Raw genomic sequence first — 8,659 nt, forward strand, 5'->3', positions numbered from 1 at the left:
ATGAGTATGGGCTTGTTTCCAACGTGCAACCTTATATCTCTATTGTGTAGGCCAAAATTTCATGCATGTGGTCCCATTCCAATTTTATAGGCCTTTAATATTAAACATGTGGCCTCATATTTAATGACACAGGCCCTTGTTCCCAACACAAGGCCCTAAGAAATGTCTTGTTGGTAATATGCCTAAGTAGGACAAGTTAGAGTTGTCATTTATGGCAACATATATCTCATGGGAAGAAGGCACTACCTATAGATAAAGTTTATCTAGTTAGACATAAAATTGTTGAAGTGTCAGACAGTTATCCAATATAGCAAAGACAACTTTGATGTGTACGGATGATAGAGTGATATTTGACACGTGCGCAGTTAAGGATAGGTAGTACAGTATGTTAGGATGACATAACTAAGTGCAGAAGTCCGTATAGACAATATGAAATGAATTATGCAATAAACACCAGTAAAGATAGTGAACAAAGCAGAACATAGCATATCAATAATTGGGTAATTACAGGTTAAAGAATTATTTTGTGTACGAAATAATCTTTTAATTAGCTTGAAGGCTGACTGGGCAAGTTTTGTAAAATGTTAAGGTATAAAGGAAAGATTGTATTATGCGAAGTAAAGTGCAAGTTATATGTGATATGTGAACTATATTGATGCGAAGTTTGATGTATGGTCAGAGATATGCAAATAGCAACAAAGGAAAGATCAAATATTGAGGATATCAGTAGTAAAGAGGTTTTTGTATCTATCTCTTTTGTATAAAGGAATTGTATTGTATAATTGCATGTTTGGGAAATGGGCTCATCTTGCATACATTTTGTAATTGTATATACCAACTCTTAACAAGGTTGGGGCTTTTAACAAGGCCTAGTCCTCTAACAAGGACAAAGACACTATATGTACTGAATAGACTCCTAACAAGGTCAACATCTTTAACATAATACTTTTGTTTAGTGGATCATTTTGTGAGTACCATCCCCACCAGGGTTTTCCCTTGGCCAAGGTTTCTCTAGTGCTCTTTATGTATGGTTACTATTACTATTCAACATTGTTAGTTTACTTTCATATGTATGTTATAAAGTAATTAACAATATTTAGTTTTGGGCAAAAGTTTGTAGAATATTGATTCACATCCCCCTCTTAGGATTACCTGTTTTTAACAATTGGTATCAAAGCATAGTTACTCTGAAGAGGCTTAACAACTTGAGTAAGACCCCTATGAATATGGAACAATTATAGAGGAATCTTGAAGAAGCCCTTGAGCAGATTGATCTTCTTACTGAAGAAATAGACAACTTCAAAGAAATGTATGAAGATTCAAAATACTACATTGGGAAATTGGAATATAAGATTGATCATCTTAAATCCAAAAAGGAACTTAGAGAGTAGACAAAAGATAATGACGAGGTATCAACATTAAAGAAAGAGATTGAGATTCTGAAACATGATTTGAAGATTGTTGAATTAAAGCTAAGTCTAAAGAAAGATGATAGCAAGGTCGAGTCAAATTTGAAATTTGAAAATGTAAATCTAAGATCCCATCTTACAAAAGTAAAATTTGAACTTGATTTCATCAAGATAGAGCATGCAGAAAGAGAAGTACAATGCTATTGTGAAAGGAGAGTTAACTCAAGCTAATCAATAGTTAGAAAAGTTATATTCTAGTAGTGAGAAAATTGATGAGAAACTATATTATTAGAGACCTTCCTATGATAAGACTAGTCTTAGATATTTCATTGGAGAAAAATCAGCAAAGAAATATGAAGCAAGAAAGGAATTAGACTCAGTCGTTGAAACACTCGAATCTAAGAAGAATGATCAGAATGAGATTGAATCTAATCAATATAAAGATGTACCTAAAGAAGTTGAACATGTAAGTCAACTTGAGAAAAGTCATGAACCTAAGCAAATAGAGCAAGTTGAACCACCTAAAGAAGTAAGGTATAAATTCAAAGGTAGATGCTTTCTATGTAATGAAGCTGGTCATGTGAAGAGAGATTGTACAAGTAAGTCATTCAAACCTATTACGAATTTCTATTGTTATAATTGTCATGGTTTTGGTCATAAAGCAATTGATTGTAAGGAACCTAAATTTGATGGTAATAATAGAAATAGTAGAAATTTTTAGAGATACTAACCCTGCAGGTAATGAAAGACGAAGCTCTAAAGAAGGAGAAAGATCTAATGGAACAAGGAGTAACATTGTATGTTACAAGTAGAACAATTTTGGACACATTGCTAGGAATTGCAGAGCACCAATTAATCGGAGTGGACCTAATCAGAGAACAAGTACATCATTATGTCAATTATGCAACAATTTTGGTCAGATAGCAAGATTTTGTAGAATGGACACAAGGAACATCAACAAGAATCCTAATTTCAAAAGGAATAATAAAAAAACTATCATAAGGAATGATAGCAACAACAGTCAAAAAAATGAATTAGGAGAACATATTGAAGAATTCAAAAAAGTATTTGTGAAAGAAAAAGATCCATCAAGTTCACATGTAGTATTAGAAGAGCATTATTTGATGCACTCAATGAAAGATTGAAGTCAGCTATTGTATGTCATTCATCAAATTTGAATTAAGCACCTTTTAATTGAAGATTAAACATCAGAAAGGTATAACTAAGGTTAGAGATCGCAGCGAGAGTTGCAAAGTTAGTATGTGGTAGAACAAGTCAAGAGGGAGCTCTGGTTAAGAGCGTGTGTGATTTGGAGATCGCATGTGTGAGCGCAAATGAACCTTGCAAATACTCAAATGTATCTTTAGGAAAATGCTGCGTAAAAATGTCTGCAATCTGCTATTTTGTACTTACATACTCTAATATGATCTTTTTCTTTGCAACTTTCTCTCTCAAAACATGATACTTAATAAATATATGCTCAATTTTACAATGCAACATAGGATTCTTAGACATACTTACTGTAGTTGTGTTATCACAATTTATGATAACAAGTTTTAAGAATTCTATCCCAATATCGTTCAGCATATGCTTCATCTACATGATTTGATTGCAATTGTTTGTAGCTACTACATACTCTACTTCTGTTGTACTCTATGAAATAAGGTCTTTGATTAAAATATCTATAAGCTTTTCTTTTCAATGGATAACCAAGGAACATACCTTCATCACTTCTTACATCAAACTTACCAATATCATCATCTCTCTTTATGTAACACTTCCAAAAATTATGAAATATTTTACTGAGGGTGCATGTCCAAACCATATTTCATAGGGAGTCTTGTTTGTACTTTTTCTACTATGCACTCTTTCTGTCTACTATTGTATTGTCTGCTTCTCTCCAAAATGTATTAGATACATCATGGCTCTTGATGCTTCTATTACAAACATGTTTCTTCTTTCAGCAATCATATTTTGCTCAGGAGTCTTAGGTGTTGATAGTTGTCTCTTGATGCCATTTTCTTCACTAAAGGTGTTAAACTCTCTTGAAGTAAACTCTCCACCTTTATCTGATCTCAAACATTTTATCTTTACTCTAGATTCATTCTCAACTCTAGTCTTAAACAACTTAAACTTTTCAAATGCCCCAAATTTTTCTTTTAGAAATGCTACCCATGTCATTCTAGTGAAATCATAAAGTACCTTTCACCATAGAATCCTCTTGTTCTAGTAGGACCACTCAAATCTATATGAACAATCTCTAATTTCATTGTAGTGGTGAACTTCTTGCTAGGAAAAGAAACTTTCTTCTACTTAGCCATAACAAATTCTTTGCAAACAACATTAGTAGGCTTCTCAATTTTAGGTAAATCTCTGACAACAAATGTACTACTTTCCTTGACAATACTATCAAATTTTATATGAAAAAATCTTCTATGCCATAACCAACTATTATCCACCTTTGCAACCAAACAAGTCATCTTTGTAGGGTTCAATTGAAACACATTACCTCTGGATCTTGTACCAGTGTCAATCAACTTACCATTTGTATCCTTGATAATGCATGTCTTCTATGTGAATTGCAACTGATAACATTTATCAACCAATTGTCCAACACTCAATAGGTAATGCTTTAATCCATCACCAAAATATACATCATCAATGTTAGTCTTTCCATCAAGAGTAATAGTTCTTATTCCTTTGATATGACAAATTGCATTGTTACCAACTTTGATAATTCCTCCATATGATCACTAAACTTAAAAAACTTATTCATGTCTCTAGCCATATGATGCGAACATCCAATATCTATAATCCAATCATATTTCTTTTCAACTTGCGAAACTAGGGATTTATCTTCTCTAACTTCTTTTTGAGGATTTTCTTCTTTAATAGCTACAAATCCTAATCTGTCATCACTTTCACTCTAAATCCTTTCTTCGGACTCATCATCTTTATTTGCATACAAACAATCTCTATGCCTTCTAGACTTGAAATTCTTCTTATACTTTTTCTCTCTTTTAGGACACAGAAGCATAATGACCAAATTCATTTCAAGTCCAACATTTAAATTTTTTCTTACCATTTGGTTCTCTTCTTACAAGAAGGGCAATTCCTTTTTCAATTCTTCTATCCTCCTCAGATCTCTATCTGGTGTGGCTATCATAGTCTCCATTGATGCTTGCACTTCTTGATAAAGAAGGATGAACAACTAATGCACTAAAAGTTGTTTCCACTTTGAGCAATTCTTTGGATTGATTTAAGCTCACTTTTGTTGCTTCCAATCTTCCAAGTAGATTCTCTCTGGTAAACTTTTCAGTACAAGGTATCACTTGCTCAATCATTTGCATTGTTAGTTTGAATGGCGGTGTCAATGTTTTCAAGATCTTCCATATAATCTCATCTTCATCTTTAGATCCATTGCAAGACTGAATTCCTACAACAATTTCTGATATTCTTTCAATATAGATTATTACAAATTTGTCTTCCATCAATTTAGCATCTTGAAACAAGCATATCCAATTTTGTAGTATGATTTTTCTAGCATGTTTATCACCTTCAAAAGTGGATTCTAAGGCTTCCCAAATTGCATGAGATGTCTCTAAGGATTTTACCTTACTATATTCATTTTTAGGAAGAGCTGACAATAATCCTTCTTTGGCAAGCATATTGCACATGAACATATATCTTTTAGTTTCACTACATTCCTCAAGTTTGCTTTATTCCACAATCTTCTTTACATTCTTTGTCATCAACCAATACCCTAGACCCATACATACCAAATGAGTCTTCCTCTTCTCCTTCCAACTATCATAGTTAACTCCATCAAATTTAGGACTTTCTTTTCTAAAGTGACCCGCCATTGATCTCCTTAAGTTGTCAATCTTTTTCTTCAAGGACATGACGCTCTAATACCAATTGTTATAAATTAAAGTCCACTAGGATAACTGAGAAGGGGGGGGGGAGGGTGAATCAGTTATCCAACTATTAAAATATTTATCCACCTTATTAAATCTTAACCATATGAGTAATATCATCAACAATCATAAGAAGATACACATACACATACACAATAACACCATATATGTTAACTAGGGAAACCCTTGGTTAGAGGGAAAACCTTGGCGGGGATAGTACCCACAAAATGATGTACTAATATAAAAGTTCTTTGTAAGAGGATGGACTCTATTAGTAGCCAATGAAACACATTTGGTACATATCAGTCCCTATTAGGAGACTTTGAATCCATGGTAAGAGTTGTGCCAACTCTGTTAGGACTTGTAGAAGGCAAATGGACCCACTGTCCAAACAACTTTAGGGGCAAGACCGCTAAACTCACTGTCCACCTAGTCTATGTATTATTCCCTACAAAATAATAGAAATGAAATAACTCAAACTCCTCTATCCTCTTGATTGGACCAATCCTCTTTTGATCTCAAAATCGGATCACCAACTTCGCATCCATATAATCCCTTGGATCACTTATATGCATTTATCAACTTTGCATATCACTTGTACAATTCACACTTTATACTTTTAAATCACACATCACAAGAAGGAAAATAACCTTGGATCCATTATAAGACTTAATTCATGCAACAATTTCTTATATTCTACCAATATAGCTCCTTACATATTCATCTTCCATCATTTTAGTATCTTGAAACAAAAATATCCAATTTTGTAGTCTAATTCTTTTAGCATGCTTATCACCTTCAAAAGTAGATTCTAAGGCTTCCCAAATTGTATGAGATGTCTCTAAAATGTATGAGACGTCTCTAAGAATTTTACCATACTATATCCATTCTCAGGAAGAGCTGACAATAAGGCTTCTCTAGCAAGCTTCTAAGGCTTCCCAAATTTTATGAGATGTCTCTACAGATTTTACTTTACTATATTCGTTCTTAGGAAAAGCTAACAATAATGCTTCTCTAGCAAGCGTATTGCACATGAACAGATCTCTTTTAGTTTCACTACATTCCTCAAGTTTTCTTTCTTCCACAATTTTTATTCCATTATTTTTCATCAGCTAATACCCTGGACCCATACATAGAAAATGAGTCTTCATCTTCTCCTTCTAGCTATCATAGTTAACTCCATCAAATTTAGGATTTTATTTTTTGAAGTGACCCGCTATTGATCTCCTTAAGTTGTTAAGCTTTTTCTTCAAGGACATGATGCTCTTATACCAATTCTTAGAAAGTAAATTCCACCGAGATAATTGAGAGGAGAGGGGGAATTATCCAACTATTAATACATTTATCAACCCTATTAAATCTTAACCATGTGAGAAATATAATCAGCAACCATAAGAAGATACACATGCACAATAACGATAGATGTGTTAACTAGGAAAACCCTTGATCAGAGGGAAAACCCCAGTGGGGATGGTACCCACAAAATGATGTTCTAATATAAAAGTTCCTTGTAAGAGGATGGACTCTATTAGGAGCCAATGAAATACATTCATTAAATATCAATCTATGTTAGGAGACTTTGAATCCATGTTAGGAGATTCCAGCCTTGTTAGGAGTTGTATCAACCCTATTAGGAGTTATAGAAGGTAGATGAACCCACTGTCCAAATAGCTTTAGGGGCAAGACCATTGAACTCACTGTCCACCTGGTCTCTGTACTATTCCTTGCAGAATAATAGAAATGAAATAACTAGAACTCCTTTGTCCTCTTGACTAGACCAATCCTCTTCTAATCTCAATACTAAATCACAAACTTCTCATCCAAATAATCCCTTGGACCGCTTACACACATTTATCAACTTCGCATATCAGTTGTACAATTTGCACTTCATACTTTTAAATTACAAATCACAAGGAAAATAACCTTCCTTTCTACCATATCCTCAAAATAAATCCTTGAGTTAGCCTTCAGGCTTTCCCAATCAATTATAATAGGACATCATTAAGATATTACAAAATATTACATCTTTTCATAATTACAAATCACTGTTGGCTCACAATCTTTACAACTTCTCACACATGCGACCTTTGACCTTGCGTACTTATTGACATCATCATCAGGTTGTCTACTGTCATTGTCTAACTATGCACATCACAATTCTATCTCAGTTAAGAGATACAATCCAATCTTCAAAAACCATTTATTAGGTAGTTTATCTGCTTACTGTCTTCTATAAGTCATGAATAACTTATGCATGTCTTCGGTTGACTCTTTGTACATGCACTTCTCCACTTCATCAGGACACAACATAGAATACATCCTCAAGTGTGCTTGACTTGATCATTAATACATAGTTTGTACAACCTCGTTCTTTGTTTGCTACCCTACCCATCTTCACATACACAATACTATGTTGACATCAATGACAGACATAGTCATGAATGCAACATGTCAATCATGTAAACAATATTGCTAATGCTTTGGATACTCCCCCAAAGGAATACCATCAACATTCATGCTAACAATTTAATAGTTGGTAAAGAGCAAATAATCCTACACCTAATTGTAAGAAGGTCAACCTTGTCCTATGAATGTGATGTATGAACATACTTGAGATAATTGAAATATTTTTCCTTACAACAGATTATTCTTGGAAAATTAAGAAAGCATATGTGTCTTATTATTGGAAATTAAGATTTATATTTGTATTGGTGCCATGATATTGGAAATCAAAGTTTACATTTCATGATAATATCATGTTGTGACTTAGTGTTAGAAATTAAAATTATTAATTAGTTTTGGGTTAGTTGGGAGTGACTTTGGAGGTTTTAAAGAAATGCAAAACATTTGCATAATGAATTGTAAAGGGATCTTGGATGAGAATTTATACAATTTACATATTTTGGTATTATCTATGAGAACAATACGGCTTAAATTTTTAAAAGATTTTATCTTTCAAATTTGAACATAGTATCAAAGAAAAAGAAAAATAATGAGATTATATTCACGTAGAAAGGAAATGTGATGTTACTATAAATGGTGGATGACAAATTTTGAAGTCATGGAAAAAACAAAGCACATGGTATAATGCAAACCTAGAAGAAGAGCATCACTCAAGAATCATTGTTTCTTGAAAGAAACTTATAGCTACTAAAATGCCTATCCTAGGATTGTTGTTATATTGCAAATACAACATGTAAAATTATAGATTTAATGAATTGAGATGTAATTTTATGTAAATAAATTTATAAAGTTTATATCAGATAAAAAAAAATCATTCTTTATATAGAAAGGAGCGTAGAAGAAACTATGTTCAGATATTTGTTTCTAGAT

The sequence above is a fragment of the Cupressus sempervirens genome, chromosome 3, assembly GCF_028749045.1.
Source record: "Cupressus sempervirens isolate cs-2001-9-10 chromosome 3, ASM2874904v1, whole genome shotgun sequence".
Taxonomy (NCBI): domain Eukaryota; kingdom Viridiplantae; phylum Streptophyta; class Pinopsida; order Cupressales; family Cupressaceae; genus Cupressus; species Cupressus sempervirens.